At 36.7% G+C, this 18,910-nt stretch overlaps 1 protein-coding gene across 1 annotated transcript in view; it reads left to right on the forward strand.

Moving 5' to 3' along the window:
* CLNK (cytokine dependent hematopoietic cell linker) overlaps positions 1-18,910 on the forward strand; it is a 261,778-nt gene that overhangs the window by 4,101 nt on the left and 238,767 nt on the right. The gene's annotated exons all lie outside the window — the stretch shown is intronic.

Consider the following 18,910-nt stretch of genomic DNA (forward strand, 5'->3'; position numbering starts at 1 on the left):
GGAGAAGACATGGGGACATGAAAACCATCTTCGAATTAGTTATGAAAGTGATTAAACATCTATGTGTGATATGAAGGATTTCGAGGGGAAAAAATGACAAGGATAAGCAATTACAGGAAAACATATTTTAAGCTGGAATTGGGTCAATGTGGAATACTAATGAAAAGTGGGCTGTGGAGTCAGATCTCAGTTCTTCCTTTCACAAGATATTTAATTTGGGAGAGTCTCTGTACTTCCTAGGTCTCAGTTTTGTTTCTGAAAATTGGAGCCAGTAATAATCTTCATAATGAACTTATGGCATAGAGAAAAGTTTGGTGGTATAAAGCATTTTATACAATGCTTGGTTCGTAACAAGCATAATAACATATAATAGAACATAAAAATTATAATGTAAAAACATAATAATAATTGCAGCTATTGTTGTTACCCAACATGCAAAGAGAAGAAATAGTAATAATACCTGGTTATTGATGTGAGGCTAACACAGATGTAATTATTTTCTGGGAGGTGACTCAAGCAAATCAGAGATCATTTTCCTAGAAGACTTTCAAGATTCATACAAAATTTTAGGAGTCTAGGATTCCAATGATGACGTTGTTCAAAATATACATACATACATACATACATACATACATATATATATATATGACTTTATCATTGTAATTCTTTAAATAACTTTTATTGAGAAATAATTCATATACCATAAAATTCACCCTAAACTGTCGAATTCAGTGGGTTTTAATATACTCACAACATAGCGCAGCCATCACCACTATCTAATTTAGAACTTTTCAGTGCCTCCAAAAAAACTCCATACCCCTTAGCAGTTACTTCCATTTCCCCTTCTCTCTGTCCCTGGAAACCTCTAATCTACTTTCTATTTCTATGGATTTGCCTATATTGGAGATTTCATAAAAATGGAATTTAAAAATTTGTGTTCTTTTGTTACTGGATTCTTTCATTTAGCATGTTTTCAAGGTTAATCTGTATTGTAGCATCAAAGAGTACTTCATTCCTTTTTTTGCTGAAGATTATTTTGTCTATCCATTTATCAGTTGATGGACATATAGACTGTCTTTACTTTGGGGATATTATGAATAATGCTTCTATGAACATTCATGTATAAGTTTTCATGTGAACATGTGTTATCATTTCTCTTGAGTATATACCTAAAAGTAGAATTGCTGGGTCATATGGTAATTCTAATTTTAACATTTTTTTCCACATCTTTGATAACACTTATTTCCTGTTGTTGTTGTTTTTTAATTTTAGCTGTCCTTGGGGGTGTGAAGTAGTAACTTGTTGTAGTTTTGATTTATATTCCCTAATGACTAACGATGTTGAGTGTCTTTTCTTGTGCTTACTGACAATTTGTATATCTTTTTTTTTTTTTTTTTTTGAGAAAAGCCTATCCAGAGCCTCTGTCCAATTTTGACTGAGCTATTTGTCTCTTTAGTGTTGAGTTGTAAGTTCCTTATGTATTCTGGAAATAAGTCCCTTATCAGAGACATGATTTTATAATATTTTCTCCCAACTTGTGGGTTTTCTGTTCACATTCTTGATGGTGTCCTTTGAAGAACAAATGTTGTTTTTAACTTTGATAAAGTCCAATTTATTTTTTCTTTTCTCACTTGTGCTTTTGGTGTCATAGTTAAGAAATAATTGCCAAATCCAAGGTCATAAAGGTTTACTCTTTTGTTTTCTTCTAAGAGTTTCATAATTTTAGCAGTTACATTTAGATCTGTAATCTAATTTGAATTAATTTTTGCTTGTTGAAAGAGGTATGGATGTAACTTCATTTTTTTGCATCTAGTTGTCACATTACCATTTGTTGAAGAGGCTGTTCTTTTCTTATTGAGTTGTCTTGGCATCTTTGTCAAAACTCAAATGATAATCAATGTAAGGTTTTATTTTTGGACTCTTGATTTCACTGATTTATATGTTCATTCCTATTCTAGTATCACAGTCTTGATTATTGTAGCTTTGTAGTAAGTTTTGAAATCAAAAAGTGTGTATTCTTACTTTTTTTTCCCTTTTTCAAGATTGGGTTGGCTAATTTGATTCCCTTGAATTTATCTATAGAATCAGCCTATCAATTTCTGCCAAAAAAAAAAAAATCAACTGGGATTTTAATGAGGATGATGTTGAATCTGAGGATCACTTTCATGAGTATGGCATTTTAAAAATTTTAAGTCTCTCAATACATATACCTAAGTTATATTTCCATTTTTAGGTATTCTTTGATTTCCTTTTATAATGTTTTTTCAGTTTGTACTACAAAAGTCTTGCACACATTCTGCTAAATTTTCCCAAGTATTTTATTCTTTTTCATGCTACTATAAATGGAATCATTTTCTTAATTTCATTTGAGAGTGTTCATTGCTAGTATATAGAAATACAATTGATTTTTGTATATTGATCTTGTCCTCTTTCACCTTGCTGAGCTCATTTATTAGTTTTTATAGTTTTGTGGATTACTTACAATTCTCTCTGTATAAAATTATGCCATTTGCCATTAAAGAGAGTCTTAACCCTTACTTCCCAATCTGGATACCTTTTATTTCTCTTTCTTGCCCAATTACTGTGGTTAGAACCTCTATTACAATGTTGAATAGAAATGGTAAGAGAAAAAACCTTGTCTTGTTCCTGATCTTAGAGAGAAAGCATTTAGTTTTTTGCTATTATGTTGTGGTTAGCTGTAGACTTCTTGTAATCCTAGATTGTTACATTTTTTTGTTTGTTTTTTCAATCATAAAATGGTATTGGATTTTGTCAGAGACGATGTAAGGCATTGTTTGATTTTCACATGGTAAGTCAGAATTGCATTTCTGGGATAAATCTCTCTTAGTCATAGTATATAATCCTTTTATTAATATAGTGCTCAGTTTGGTTTACTAGTGTTTTGTTATATTCATACGGAATATCAGTCTGTAGTTTTCTTTTCTTGTCATGTCCTTGTGTACTTTTATGACCTCATTGAATGAGTTGAGAAGTGTTATCTCCCTTTCCATTCTTCGGAACAGTTTTTGAAGGCTTGGTATTAATTCTTCTTTAATTGTTTGAATATGTCACCTGTAAAGCTATCTGTATTCTTTTGCTTTTGCTTACTGCTAATCTAGTCATTTACTTGTTATGGCTATTCAGATAATCTATGTCTTCTTGAGTCAGTTTCAGTAGTTTGTGTTTGCTAGGAATTTGCCCATTTCATCTAGATTACCTTATTTTCTGGCATGCAGTTGCACATATTGCTCCCTTATAATCTCTTTTGTTTTTATTTCTATAAGGTCATCAGTAATGTTTCCTCTTTCCTTCCTGATTTATAATGTGAATCTTCTCTCTTTTTTTGTGGTCAGTCTAGCTAAAGGCTTGTCAGTTTTGTCAGTCTTTCCATAAAAACAATTTATTGCCTTGTTGATTTCCTTTATTATTTTGCTATCCATTATACCATTTAGTTCTGCTCTGATCTTTATTATTTCCTTCCTTCTGCTTCAATTTTTTGAATTTATAATAAACTTTATTTTTAGTGAAGTTTTAGGTTACAGAAAAGTTACATTGAAAGTATAGGGGATTCCCATAAAACCATCCCACACACACACCTACACACACATTTTCCCTTATTATTATATTACTGTGGTATATTTGTTACAATTCATGAATCAATATTGAAGCATTGTTACCAATCAAAGTCTATAATTTATGGTTTACATTTTTGCTGTACAGTTTTATTGGCTTTGACAAACATATAATGTCCTGTATCCATCTTTGAGTCTCATGTAGAACAATTCCAAGGCCCTAAAAATGCCCTGTATTCCACCTATTCATCCCTCCCTCCCCTCCAAACCTCTGATAATCACTATCTTTATGTCAATGTTACAAGTTCTTCCATTACCACATGATAGTGACTTTAATAACAAGAAATCTACATTGGTCCAAGGTTACCCCCTCCCTTATGTTTGTTCATTCCTCAATCTTGAGGAAGTTGGGATGATATCCACTTTGACTGCTTCTGATTGAGAAGGGGCTTAGGTATTATGGGAGGATGGAAGGAACTGGTTTGGTTGCAGTTGTACATGCTCCTTATTTGGTGGAATGGGACTTGTCCACCATTAACATTTTGTTAGTTGTCCTGGGCAAGTCTGAGGAACTGGAGAGTAGGTGTTGGCCACAACTCTGCTGGAATTCAGAGCTTAATCAGCATGTGAACAGCCAATAGATTTAAGTCTCTGGGACATATATTTAACAGGTATAGTGATAATTAAGGTTTAAATAAAAGTGGTAGAAGAATCTTGAGTAGGGAAATTATAAATGAGTCTAATTCTGTTGTATTGGGGAAATAGATTATCATATATTCCCAAATAGGGCCCACCAAAGGGGTGCTGATTTCATGAGAATGTGTGCCTTGCCTTTAGTGTCCAGCTATCCCTTGAGTCTTCAGGGACACTTTTGTTTGAGATTTTGTTTCCTGTGGCAGTTAGTGAAATCTGCCTGTGCATAAGCGTGACCTCCAGAATGACCTCCTGATTCACTTTGAAATCTCTTGGCCATTAAAAACTCTTTTTTATTTAATGCTTCCACCTTTTGATCAAGGTCTATTTTCAAATGCAACACTGGTTGGTGTTTGGTAATAATCCCTTAGTAATCCCTAAGTCATGCCCCACAACAGAAGTTTATTTGCTGTATTTGGCTCAAAGAGGCCATGTTTGAGCAACAAGAACGTTTTCAGGCAGAAACTCTTAGGCATTAATTATAATTAAGCTCAGTTTCATTTTTACAGGAATATGGGTCATAATACAAGCATTAAGATAGAGGGCTTTGCATATTGGCCTGTTTTCTTTTATTAGGCGTTTCCTATATATTCCAAAGATTTTTGCCATTTTATTTGATAAAGTATCAGGACTCCCCAGGGTGGGAGTTTAATATTTTGTCTATTGTGTGGGCCTCTATTGAGAAAACATATGTATGACAACACCAATATATTCAGATCCTATGAAAGTATACTTTAATGCATTTTTCCCAAACTGTCACTGAACTAGCAACACCCAATGCTAGTGACATACCTTTGTAATAGATCCTGAAAGAACATTTCTTATATTTAATATAGCCTTTAGAGCTATAAATTTCCCTCTAAGCACTGCTTTACCAATTATGTTGTGTTATCATTTTTATTGATTCAAAGTACTTTCTAATTCCCTTTGTGATTCCTTCTTTGACCCATCGATTATTTAGGAGTGTTTTTGTTATTTCAATAGTATCTTAATTCATTCCCCACTGAAGACAGACCAGACAGGGAAGCAAATGTGGCTCAACTGATAGAGCATTCACCTACCATATAGGAGGTCCAGGGTTCAAACCCAGGGCCTCCTGGCCCATGTGGTAAACTGGCCCACACACAGTGCTGCCATGTGCAAGGAGTGCCACGTCACCTAGGGGTGTCCCCCACATAGGGGAGCCCCACATGCAAGGAGTGCACCCCTCAAAGAGAGCTGCCTTGTGTGAAAAAAAGCACAGCCTGCCCAGGAGTGATGCTTCATACATGGAGAGCTGACACAGCAAGATAACACAACAAAAACAGACACAGATTCCTAGGAGTGCCAAGAATGCAAATGGACACAGAAGAACACACAGTGAATGGACACAATAGAGCAGACAATGGGGCTGGGAGGAGGGGGAAGGGAAGAGAAATAAATTTAATAATTAATTAAATAATTAAAATAAGTAAAAAAGGCAGATAAGACAAAACTATCATCAATCATTTATGTGAGAGTTTTTTTTAAGCATTATTACTGAACTGTTAGTGTGGAATGGATGTGCAATGTAGCAGAATGACCACTAAAATGAGATCTGTAACACATGTTTACTGGATGGAAAAAAAGAAGAAAGCTGCAATACAAATGTAGTCTATTAATAAATGTTACGGATCCCTGTGAACAATTAAAGAAAATAAGGTAGTATTTTATAGTCATTAAGTTAGCAAACTTTTACAACCATATTAATACTCAATGCTGTGATGAGTGTAGTGAAACTAGCAATCTAAAACATTACTGATAACACTAAAGTTTATTGCAGTTCTTTCAGAGAAGTGTTGCCTAATAGACATCAAAAGCCATAAAAAAATATTCATGCCCTTTATCTCAGTAATCCTATTTCTGGGAAGCTATCTTTGAAAATAATATAAAATAAGATTTTTTAAAATCTTTTAGCTTCTGTGGATGTTTATATACAACAGTAGACATTTATCCCCATGGTAGGCAATGATGAAGGTAAAACTTTCCTAGCAATAGTGCCCTTTGTAAAAAATCAACTCATGTGAATGGAGCCCATTTTATAAAACAAACAAAAAGTAGAGTTGCTTCCATTGGCAACAATTTAGGTGCCCACTTCCTAAAGCACTTCTTCAGATATGTAGGGCTGCACAGAATAATGAGAAAGTCCCTTAATTAGGACTTGGGAGCTAGAAAAATCTGGTTTTGAATGATAGGGCCAGTGCTAGTACATATATCCTGTTAGGTAAGCTACACAACCCTAGGTATCTTCACCTCAGAGATCAAATACAGAGGTCAAATATCACAATTAAATTTTGAGTAACCTTTCTTTTTCCCTCCCTTCCTTCCTCCCTCCCTCCCTCCTCCCCCCCTTCCTTCCTTCCTTCCTTTCCTTCTTTGCTATAACTGAATTTTAGTTATTTGAACCTAGACATATGTTCTCTAGTTTACCACAGTTTCTGCCACTCTCTATCCTTGTGGATTGATTATTTAATTCCATGCAGGACTTGTCAGAGCCCTCTAAGCTTTTCAGTCTTGGCTCTCTGGTATAACTAGTTTTTTTCCTCATAAGCTTTTGGGAGACTGGGATGAGATGATGCACATAAAATGCATTGAATCATACCTTCAACATAGCGAGCACTCCTACTTTACATCACTCAGCAAATTTATTGAGTATCTACTATACTGCCACACAATTCTAGGTGAAGTGACTAAAAACAAAGCTCTCAATCTCACAGAGCTTACAGTTTGGTCAGGGGAGGCAGAGTATAAGTAAATCAACAAATAAGGATATAATAAGTCAGGTGGTGATAAGTGCTAAGAAAATAAATAAAGCAAAGCAGGGAGATAAGGAATGAAGGAGATGTTACTTTTAGATGGAGTGGCAGGTGATATTTGAAGAGATACTTGAGAATGTGAAGGAATGAGTCCTGTTTCTATCTGCAAGACCACCTAGTACAGGAGTGTGGTAGAATGTTACAGACACAGCTGGGAGGCCCACATGGCCAGAAGAGTGAGAGACAGGGGAAGGGGTAGGAGGTAAATTCAGCAGGATGGGAGGGGAGGAGGTGATGGAAGCCTGGAGAAGGCCAGATCACAAACCGAGGTATTATCGTCATTGCAAGAACTTTGGCTTTTACTCTCAGTAACATGAGAGCCATCAGAGGGTTTTAAACACAGTCAGATTTAGATTTTAACAGAGACACTCCTGTTATTTCCTTCACTTATCTAGAGCTCTAAGTCCCTGAGTAACTGGTGTTCGGCTGGTCCATGCTTTCACTTGTCATTGTGGAACACCCAAGTCCTCTTCAAGTTCTCCCCAACATCTAGGCTTTCCAGGTATCACCCACATGTGCTCATGCCCAAATTCTATCAGCTACTGCTTGGCACCTGCCATTTTCTCCCTCATGCTCACTTCTTATTGTAGGTTTTGTGAACCACATACTGTGTTAAGACAGCATAGTACTTCTCAGTAGCCATCGTCTATTGCCCCTACCATGCTTCTTGGGCTCACTATGATCTTTGCTATGGAAGCCCTTGTGGTGACAAAATATGATTGCTGGACTTCATGCACTGGGACTACTTCCACTTTCAGGCAGAGTGGACACAATTTTCTCCCCTCCACTGGGCTCAGGCTTTGTCATGCACTTGGACTACAGTAGTTTCATCAGGGTGACCAGTTGGCAGATGTTCTTTCATGTTCCCCCTCCGCGTCCTTTCTCTTAGAGCTCAGGTACAAGACTGTTAGACTGGTCTGAAGAGGAAGTCCAAGGATCAGGTTCCAGGCTGTGTTCACAAAGAGCCCTTCCCAGCATGAAGGAATTTGCCTTGGGCCCACACTGGTACTTCAGGCAGTCTCTTCTCCTGGGGCTCAGTCCCTCAGGCAAGCAGAGCTCGGTGGGCACTACCAACCACCTCTAGACAAGTCTGCATCCCAGCAGCAAATAAAAGTTGCCGATAGTGGGAAACCAGCCACACCTGTACAAGGTCAAACAAACTGGGAATTCAAATCTGGTCAATTCAGAAGTAAAAGACAGGTATTTTTTAAAGCTCCTAAAAATATTATTGAAAACTACATTTTAAATCTGCATTAATTAGAAAAGCATCTTAATTTTGCCTTTCCCTTTGAAAGACATTGCCAGAGGTGACAGAAATTTGAATGATGAGTAGGTGCAGACAGGTGAAAGTCACAGCATGAGCAATAACCTGGAGGCAAGACTGTGCTTTTCTCTGCATGGCCTGCCAGCTACCCTACAGTTTTATGCTAACTTTACATTCTTGGAATAAAAGAGCTTTGAGGATAGAAGCACCTTTCTTCATTAACAACATTCTAGGGCAAGAAGGGAAAAAATTCAAGTCTTATTGAATGCATTGTCCTCAGGAATTTTTTTTTTTAGATTATACTGAAACCTAAAGAATTGAACGATTTTCATTCAATCTATGCTTCTTGTTTCACACGGCATCAGTAGACTCTCCCCAAACCACTTCCCCTGTTCCCCAGGGACTTTATTCCATTTTCAATTTTAACACTATTCTTGTTTTCAAAATCACTTGTGCAGTACACAGAAATAGAAATGTAGACGATCTGAGTCAACCTGAAAAAGTAACTAAAAGTGTATTTCCTATCCAAATGACCCCTGTGGTGCCAGGACCCTTTGCACCCAACTCACTTTCACCCTTTCTCACACTGCACTACAGCTCTTGGTTCATATATCTGTCCTTATGTGCCTCTTAAGGACTAGACCACATCTCTGTCATTGCTACATCCTCAGAGCACTGTGTACAATGTGTGACCCACGGTACTTGCCTAGAAAATATTCTCAGATTATATTTGCAAGGGAATTTTCTTGTGAGAATTTCTTAGACTCTTTTAGTCTGTACAAACCTAAGTGCTTTGGAATAATTTTTGCAAGCATTTCTTTTGACATTTTCTTGGGGAAATAATTTCATCAAAAATCAGAAGAGTTATTGAGCATGTGTTTGTGGAAGACTCTGCCAAGTGTTATGGAGCATAAGAAGAACAGAGCTTATTTATAAAAATAAGGGTGAACAGTGACCGAGTGCTTACAATGTGCCAGGCATGGTGCTATAATGAATGTAACTCATTTAATCTTCTCAGCAAACTCATGAGATGTATCTTACTTTCCTGGGGCTGCCATCACAAAACAACACAAACTGGGTGACTTATAAACCACAGAAATGTGGACTTAACGGCAAGATGGCATCAGAGTAGGTAGGCAGGGCTCAACTCTCTCACAAAAACAATGAATGAAGGGCAAAAATCTATCCGAGGGAAATGCTTTGGAGATCTGAAGACCAGGAGAGTGAGACAAAGAGGCCAAATGAAAACTAGGAGTTACAGCACATATACACCTTCCTCAAAGAAAATAGACTTGGTAAAACCCTGGCTCACTGTAACCAACTGAGAGGAGCAAGAAAGGTATCCTTCCTGGGAGGAAGAGGGGTCTGGAAGATGGCAGAGAGTGGCTTCTCTTCAGGGAGTCTGCCCAGCTGTGCCCCCATTTGAATCTCAAAAAATACCCCAGCCAGCACTGGAGCTGCCCCAGAGAGAGGAGAGGGGGATCTGATCAGGCAGGTTGTCACACCCAACTGCCCTGGGAGAGAGAGGAACTAGGAGAGAGGGAAGACAGGAGCAAGAGCTGGCAAACTGTGAGAAGCCCAACTCTCCTGAGGAAAAAGAGGGTAGGGAGAGCCAGATAAGCTTCCAGAAGGCTGCCTAACCTGTGAGGTAGTATAGCTCAGTGGATGAATACCCACCTCACATATATAGGTCCCTGATTTGATTCCAGGTACTTCCTAAGAGAAGGGATCCAGAGAGTGATCCAGTGGATTGGCAGTCACCCAGCCTGCACCTTGTGACAGGGAACATACAGAGTGAGATTTCTTTGTTTTAGGTTTTTTTGAAGTTATTTTGTTTTATTTTTTCATTTTTTATTCTTTATTTTATTCTCTAAAACCAGGTATGTTACCTGTTCAGGACAGGCTGCAGGGTAATTGATTGATAAGAACTGGCAGCCTGAGGTGGTTCCTAGGGCCCTAAGAGGGAAACCGGTTTTCCCTGAATTGTTTTTTGTCTTTGTTTGCATTTTTTCTTTACCTTATTTTTTTCTCCCTAGGTTCTCTTTTTTTTTCTTCTTTGTTTCATTTTCCCTTTTCTATTGCTTTTCTTTCATTGTATCTTCTCTTGTTTGGTTTTCTTTTTTTCTTCTTCTTCTCTTTTCATCTTTCCAGACTTTTTTTTTCTGGTGTCATTTTTTTCTTCTACCTTTTTGATTCTTATCACTTTGTATTTTTATGATTGTTTACTCTTATTACTTATTTTTTTCTGACTCTTTCATGGCTCATTTTATAGCTTTTTTTATTATTGTCAATATTCTTTTTCCCTTCTTCTCTCTTTCCTTATCTATGGTCTTAATATTTTTTCAAGAGAACACAGACAACTACAAGGATATAGAATAAGTGAAACCAAGTGTCAAAAAGTAACCTTAACACAAAACAAAACAAAATAAAACCCTAGAGTAGAAAGAGAAGCTAACCATCTGAATAAACTCATCAAGGTAAACAGATGCCTAGATAAAAAAAAAAAAAAAAAAAAATTAAAAGCCATACAAAGAAACGTGAAGATATGGCCCAGTCTAATGAATGAACTAAAAACATGAGGAGATGCCTAATGTGAAACAAGGAAGTCCAAACAAAATTCATGAATCAAAATGAAGTGCAGGGAGAGATAAAGAATATTAAGAAGACACTGGGGGGACATACTAAAGAAATCTTAAACATACATAAAAAGATAATGGATCTGATGGTGATGAACGGCACAATGTAAGAAATAAAAAATATGCTGGAAGCACATAACAGCAAATTTGAACAGGCAGTGGAAAGAATTAGTGGCATAAAAGATAGCATATCCAAAATTGGACAGATAATAGAATAGATAAAAAGATAGGAAAAATCAGCAGGTCCTCAGGGAATTTAATGACAATATAAAATGCACAAACATACATATTACAGACATCCCAGAGGGAGAAGAGAAGGGAAATGAGGCAGAAGGAATATTGGAGGAAATAATGGCTACAAATTTCCCAACTCTTTTGAGGGAAATGGATGTATATGTCCAGGAAATGCAGTATACTCCAAACAGTATAAATCCTACCAGGCCTACCCCAAGACATATACTAATCAAATTGTCCAATGCTTAAGACAAAGATAGAATACTGAAAGCATCAAAAGAAAAGAGAGCCATCATGTACAATGGAAGCTCAATAAGATTAAGCACAGATTTAACATCTGAAACCATGGAGGTAAGAAGGCAGTGGTATGACATGGTTAAGGTGCTAAAAGAAAAATAACTGCTAGCCAAGAATTCTGTAGCTAGCAAAGCTGGCATTCAAATATGAGGGAGAGTTGAAAATATTCACAGATAAACTAGAATTAAGAAAGTGTGTCAATAAGAAACCTGCCCTTTAAGAAATACTAAAGGGAGATCTGCAGGTTGAAAGGAAAAACAAGGGACAGTTGGAAGAGAGTATAGAAGGGAAGGTTACTAGTAAAAATAACTAAAAAGGTAAAAAGAGAAATAAAAACAAAATATGACATATATAAACTTTAAGAAAAAATAGCTAAAATAGTAATGTAAGTACTGCCTTGACAGTAATAATATTGTAATAGATTACACTCTCCAATCAAAAGACACAGATTGGCAGAATGTACAAGAAAATATGACTCATCTATATGCTGTCTACAAGAAACTCAACTTAGACCAAGGAATGCAAAGAGGTTGCAAATGAATGGTTGGAAAATAATTTTACAGGCAAACAATAACTTAAAAAGGGCAGGAGTAACTATACTAATATTGAACAAAATAGACTTTAGATACCAAACTACAAACTATTGTAACAGACAAAGAAGGACACTATATATTAAAAACGGGGCAATCTATCAAGAAGAAAGGACAATCATAAATATATATGAACCTAACAAGGGTGCCCCCAAATATATAAGACAAACATTGAAAAAAATAAGTGGGGAAATAGATGCCTGTACATTTATAGTGGGGAACTTTAATGCACCATTATCACCATTAGACAGAACATCTCAAAAGAGGGTAAATAAAGGCACAGAAAACTTGAATAATAACTTAGAGGTATATAGGACATTATACCCAAATACAGCAGGATATACATTCTTCTTGAGTGCACATGGGTCATTCACCATGGCAGAACACATGCTAGGTCACAAGACAACTCTCAATGAATTCAGAAATATTGAAATTATAAAAAGTAATCTCTCTGACCACAATGGAATGAAGCTGGAAGCTAGGAAGGGGCAGAGAACCAAAATAGACAAAAAGATATGGAATTTAAATAACACACTCTTAGACAATCAGTGGATCAAGGAGGAAATTGCAAAAGAAATAAGTAACTACCTTGAAATAAATGAAAATGAGAATGCAACATATCAAAACCAGTGGAATGCAGCAAAAGCAGTGTTGAGAGGGAAATTTATACCATAAATGCCTTTATTAGAAAAGAAGAAAAAGCTAAAATCGAAGACCTAACTGCACACCTGGAAGAACTAGGAAAAGAACAGTAAACTAACCCCAAAGCCAGCAGAAAGAAGGAACTAGCAAAAATTAAAGCAGTGCTAAATGAAGTTGAGAATTAAGAAAAACACTGGAAAACTTTAACAAAACCAAAAGCTGCTTCTTTGAGAATATTAATAAAATTGACCAACCTTTAACTAGACTAACTAAGATAAAAAGAGAGAAGATGCAAATACATAAAATTTTAAAAGCGAGGGATCCTACAGAAACAGAGTATCATAAAAGGATACTGTGAAAAACTCTATGCCAACCGAAATGGATAACTTACATGAAATGGACAAACTTCTAAAAACACACAAGAAATCTACATTGATTAAAGAAGAAATTGATGAACTCAACAGACTGATCACAAGTAAGGACATTGAATTAGTCATCAAAAACCTCCCAACTAAGAATAGCCAGGTCAGATGGCTTCAGAGGTGAATTCTACCAATCATTCCAGAAAGCACTAACACCAATTCTGCTTAAACTCCTCCCAAAAATAGAAGTGGAGGGAACCTTGACAAACTCATTCTTTTATTTTCAATAGATTTTTTTAAGATTTATTTATTTATCACCCCCCTCCCATCTGCTCTCTGTGTCCATTCACTGTGTGTTCTTCTGTATCTGCTTATATTCTCATCAGGTGGCTCCAGGAAAAAATCCTGGGACCTTCTGGAGTGGGAGAAAGGCAATCTCTTTTTGTTGCATCATCTTGCTGTGTCAATTCTCCACATTGGCCAGCACTCCTGCACTGGGCAGCACTCCTGTGTGGGGTAGCACTTCTGTGTGGGGCAGCATCCTGTGTGGGCTGGCATTCTGTGTGGGCCAGCTCACCATGTGGGCCAGCTTGACTTTACCAGGAAGCTCTGGGTATCAAACCCTAGACCTCCTATATGGTAGACAGGAGCCCAATGGCTTGAGCCATATCCACTTCCCCCAAACTCATTCTTGATGCCAACATCACATTAATACCAAAGTCAGTTAAAAATACCATACGAAAACTATAAACCAATCTCTCTAATGAATGTGGATCCTCAACAAAATATTTGCTATTCATATTCAGCAACACATCAAACAAATTATCCATCATGATCAAGTATGTTTCATCCCTGGTATGCAAGGATGGTTCAACATAAGAAAATCAATCAATGTAATAGACCATGTTAACAGATCTAAAGGAAAAAAAATCACATTATCATCTCTACTGATGCAAAAAACATTTCACAAAATACAGAATTCTTTCTTGATAAAAAACACTTCAAGATAGAATAGAAGGAAACTTCCTCAACATGATAAATGGTATATATGAAAAACCCACAGCTAACATCACATTCAATGGTGAAATGCTGAAAGCATTCTTTCTAAGGTCTGAAACAAGACAGGATGCCCACTGTCACCACTCTTATTTAACATTGTGTTAGAAGTACTTGATCAATCACTTAGGCAAGAAAAAGATATAAAGGCATCCAGATTGGAAAGGAAGTAGTAAAAATTTCACTGTTTGCAAATGACATGATCCTATACACACACACACACAAAAAACAGAGAAATCTACCACAAAGCTTCTAGAACTGATAATTGAGTTCTGTAAAGTGGCAAGATAGAAGATTAACATGTAAAAATCAGTACCATTTCTGTACATTAATAATGAGCAATCTGAGGAGGAAATCAAGAAAAAAAATTCCATTTACAATAGCAATGGAAAGAATCAAATACCTAGGAATAAACTTAATTAAAGATATAAAGGACCTATACACAGAAAACTACACACATCAAAAAAGAACTAAATAAATGGAAGAATATTCCCTGTTCATGGATTGGAAGACTAAACATCATTAAGATGTCTGTCCTACTCAAATTGATTTACAAATTTAATGCAAGCTCAATAAAAATTAAAAGAGCATTTTCTATTGAATTGAAAAAGCTAATTATGAAATTTATTTAGAAGGGCAAGAGGCCCCAAATAGCCAGAGACATATTGAAAAAGAAAAACAAAATTGGAGGAATCACACTACCTGACTTTAAAACATATTATAAAGCTACAGGGTCACAACTGCATGCTATTGGTCCAAAGATAGACATAGATCAAACAGAATTGAGAGTTCTGATACAGACCCTTGCATACACAGTTAATTCATATTGAACAAGCCCACCAAGCCCACACAATTGGGGAAGAATGGCCTCTTCAACAAATGATGCTTGAAGAACTGGATATCCATATCCAAAAGAATTAAGAGACAATCACCATCTCACACACTAAACAAAATTAGCTTAAGATGGATAAAAAATCTAAAAATAAGAGTCAAAGTCACAAAACTCCTAGAAGATAGTGTAGGGAAGCATCTATGAGATCTTGTAATAGGAAATGGGTTTTATAAACTTTACATGCAAAACAAGATCAACTAATGAAAAAATAGTTAAGTGGGACCCCCTCAAAATCAAGAACTTTTGCATTTCAGAGGAGTTTTAAGAAAGTGAAAGGGCAGCCTACTTACTGGGAGAAAATATTTGGTAGCCATTTATCTGATAAGGTCCTAATATCCAGCATATATAAAGAAGTCCTACATTTCAAAAATAAAGAGACAAACAACCACTTACAAAATGTGCAGCAGGTTTGAATAGCACTTTTCCAAAGAGGAAATACAAATAGCTGAAAAGGACATGAAAAGATGCTCAACATCACTAGCTATTAGGGAAATGTACATCAAAACTATAATGAGGTATTGTCTTATACCTATTAGACTGGCAGCTATTGAAAAAAACAAAGAACTACAAGTATTAGAGAACATGTGGAGCAAAGGAAACTTCATCCACTGCTAGTGGAAATGTTGAATGGTGTAGCCATTGTGGTGGATGATTTCGCAGTTCCTCAGGAAGTTAACTATAGAACTTACATATGATCCAGAAATTACACTGTGGATATATACCAGAAGAATTGAATGCAGGGTCATGAACATACATAGGCACACCAATGTTAATAGTAGCTTTATTCACTATTATCACAAGTTAGAAGCAAGCCAATGTCCATCAACAGATGAATGGATAGAGAAATTGTGGTATTTACATTCAACAGAATATTACTCAGCTGTAAGAAGAAATGAAGTATTGACACATGGGGCAACATGGATGAATCTTGAAGACCTTATGTTGAAGCAAGCTAGTCACTAAAGGACAAATGATACTGATATGACCGAAGCAAATTGAGCAGATTCACAGAGCTAGATTCTGGAAGATAGCTTTTTGGGAGACAGAAAGGAAGTAGAGTGTGGTTAAAACTACAAGTGTGGGACTGTTCTTTTAACAACTACAGCAGGGGAGGTTTATTGGTGCAGGGCCTTGGGTGTGAGGGGATTTGTGGGACAGGGTGCACCCAGGGCATGCTTCTATTGAATATGAAAGTGTTCATCTTGCCATAGGGTGTTTTCTCAGTGGGTAGAGAGCCACACACTAAAGAAGAAAATATTAAAATCCCATCCTAGGGAATCCTGCTAGGTTCTCAAATAGAGCGGCAAGAGTCTCTTGAGAACATAGGCAATGCTTATCAAAAGAAGAAAGACCAATATGTCAAGCCCTCAATATTAATGCATATAACTATGAACCTTATTCTTCAAAAATTGAAACCTAGTGGTTACCATGGTTTCTGAGGAGTGTGGGAAGAATGGATTGAACATGGCGCATTTTTAGGGCATTGGAATTGTTCTGCATGATCTTGCAATAATGGATACAGGCCATTATGCATTTTGTTAGAACTTATAAAAGTGTACAGTACAGAATGTGAACCATAATGTAAACCATTGACCATGGTTAATGGCAATGCTTCAACATTTGTTCATTAATTGTAACAAATGTACCATACTCATGTAAGATGTTATTAATAGGGATAAATGTGAAAGGGGGAGTGAGTGGGGTATATGGAATCCCCTATATTTTCTATGTGGCTTTTCTATTGCCTAAAGCTTCTTTGAAAATAGTGAATAAAACAAGATGCCGGGGGAACATACAGAAGAAATTGTCACTACATAAAATATAACAGATCTTATGGGAATGAAAGACACAATGGAAAAATCTTTTTATTTATGTATTTTTTATTTTTTATTTTTTGATTATTTTTATTTTTTTATATTTTGGCTTTGTTTGGGGGGAAGTTGTGGATTGCAGAAGAGTCACAACTGTGGAAGGGGAGGATCACTGGTGTGGGGTGACGGAAGTGGGAGAATGTATGGGAAGGGGTGTACCTGGGGTATGCCACTACAGAATATGAATGTGTTCAAGTGGCCATGGCATATTTTCTTGGTTGATGGAGACCTACACAATAACTGAAAGAATTTTAATTCCTATCTTGGGGAGTCCTGCTACATTCTTAAATACAGTGGCAAGAATCCCTAGAGTACATGGCCAGTGCCTAGAAAAGGAGGGCAGACCAATATGCCAGGCCCTTGATATTGATGCTTGTACTTATGAACCTTGTTCTTGTGAAATTGAAACTTAGCCTAGTATTATATATTACCTAAGAGTTACCTCTTGAAAGCCTCCTTATTTCTTTAATGTGTCTTCTCTCTAAGCCAAACTCAGCATATAAATTCACTACATTCTCCCTGGTGTGGGACATGACACCTGGGGATGAGCCTCCCTAGCACCAAAAGGATTATTACCAAGTGTCAGCTAGCAAAGCATTTAGAAAAAGACCTCGACCAAAAGGGGGAAATATTAGATACAAATGAGTTTTATGCATAAGAGATTTCAAAGAGAGTTGGGAGGTCATTCCAGAGGTTACACTTATGCATATCTTAGGAGGATCTCACTGACTGCTGCAGTAAACAGTGTCTCAAGCAGGGGCTCCTGAGAGCTTTAGAAATATCAGGGCACTATAGGTAGGGCTGACAACCCCAAGAATTTGGCACTCTGCCAGTGGGTCTTATGTTGGAATATATGATAACCTATCTCCCCAGTGTGTTTGGAATTGGATTTATTTATAATTTTCCTACACATGGCTCTTCTGCCCCTTTTATTTGAACTTATAATTACCATTATACTTTTAAATTTGTGTCCCAGAGACTTAAATCTCCCAGCTGTTCAAATACCAGTTGAACCCTGAATCTCAGTAGAATTGCATCAACATGTACCCTCCAATTCGCCAGTCTCTTCATGAACAACTAACAAAAAGATGTTGATGGATAATACCCATCCCCAAAAGCAGAGATATCTACAAGTGCAAGCAAGACAGCTCCACCTATCTTCCCCAAGGGATCTAGGCCCTCTGTCAACTAGAAGCAGATTGGGCATCACCACCAACAAAATCATCAAGGAATGAACAAACATAATGGGAGAAATGCAACTATGGACTAAAGTAGACTTATTATTTTAGCAATGGAAGAACTTGTAACACTGATATAAAAGCAGTGGTCACCAGAGGTTCTGAGGGGAGGAGGAGGGAAGAATAGATAAAACATGGGGCATTTTGGGGACATTGGAATTGTTCTGCATGACATTGCAATGACAAATACAGGCCATTATACATTTTGTCAAAACCTATAAAATCGTGCAGTGCAAAGTGTAAACCATAATATAAACTACAGACCATGGTTAATAGCAATGCTTCAATATGTGCTCATCAACTGTAACAAATGTACCACAGTAGTGAAAGATGCTGTTAATGGAGAAAAGTCGGGGAGGGGAAAGAGTGAGGTATATGGGAATCCACTATTTTCCATTTAACATTTATGTAATCTAAAGCTTCTTTAAAAAATAATAATAAATTTATTTTATCACAGTTCTGGAGGATAGAAATCTGAAATCAAGGTATCAGCATGGCTATGCTTTCTCTGAAGTCTGTAGGGAAGAATCTGTTCCATGCCTTTCTTGTGGCTTCTGGTAGTGGCTTGTCAGAAATCTGTGGCATTTCCAAGAGGGGAGAACTGAAAATCCAAATGTTCAAAGGTTCAGCATTCTTAATGGGTTCGAGGCTTGCATGGCTGAAGTAGAGTGAGCGCAGAGGAAAGAGGTTGGAGGTGAGGCCAACAGGTAGCTAGACCCAGGCTCTATA

Source organism: Dasypus novemcinctus, chromosome 1 (genome assembly GCF_030445035.2).
Source record: "Dasypus novemcinctus isolate mDasNov1 chromosome 1, mDasNov1.1.hap2, whole genome shotgun sequence".
Lineage (NCBI taxonomy): Eukaryota > Metazoa > Chordata > Mammalia > Cingulata > Dasypodidae > Dasypus > Dasypus novemcinctus.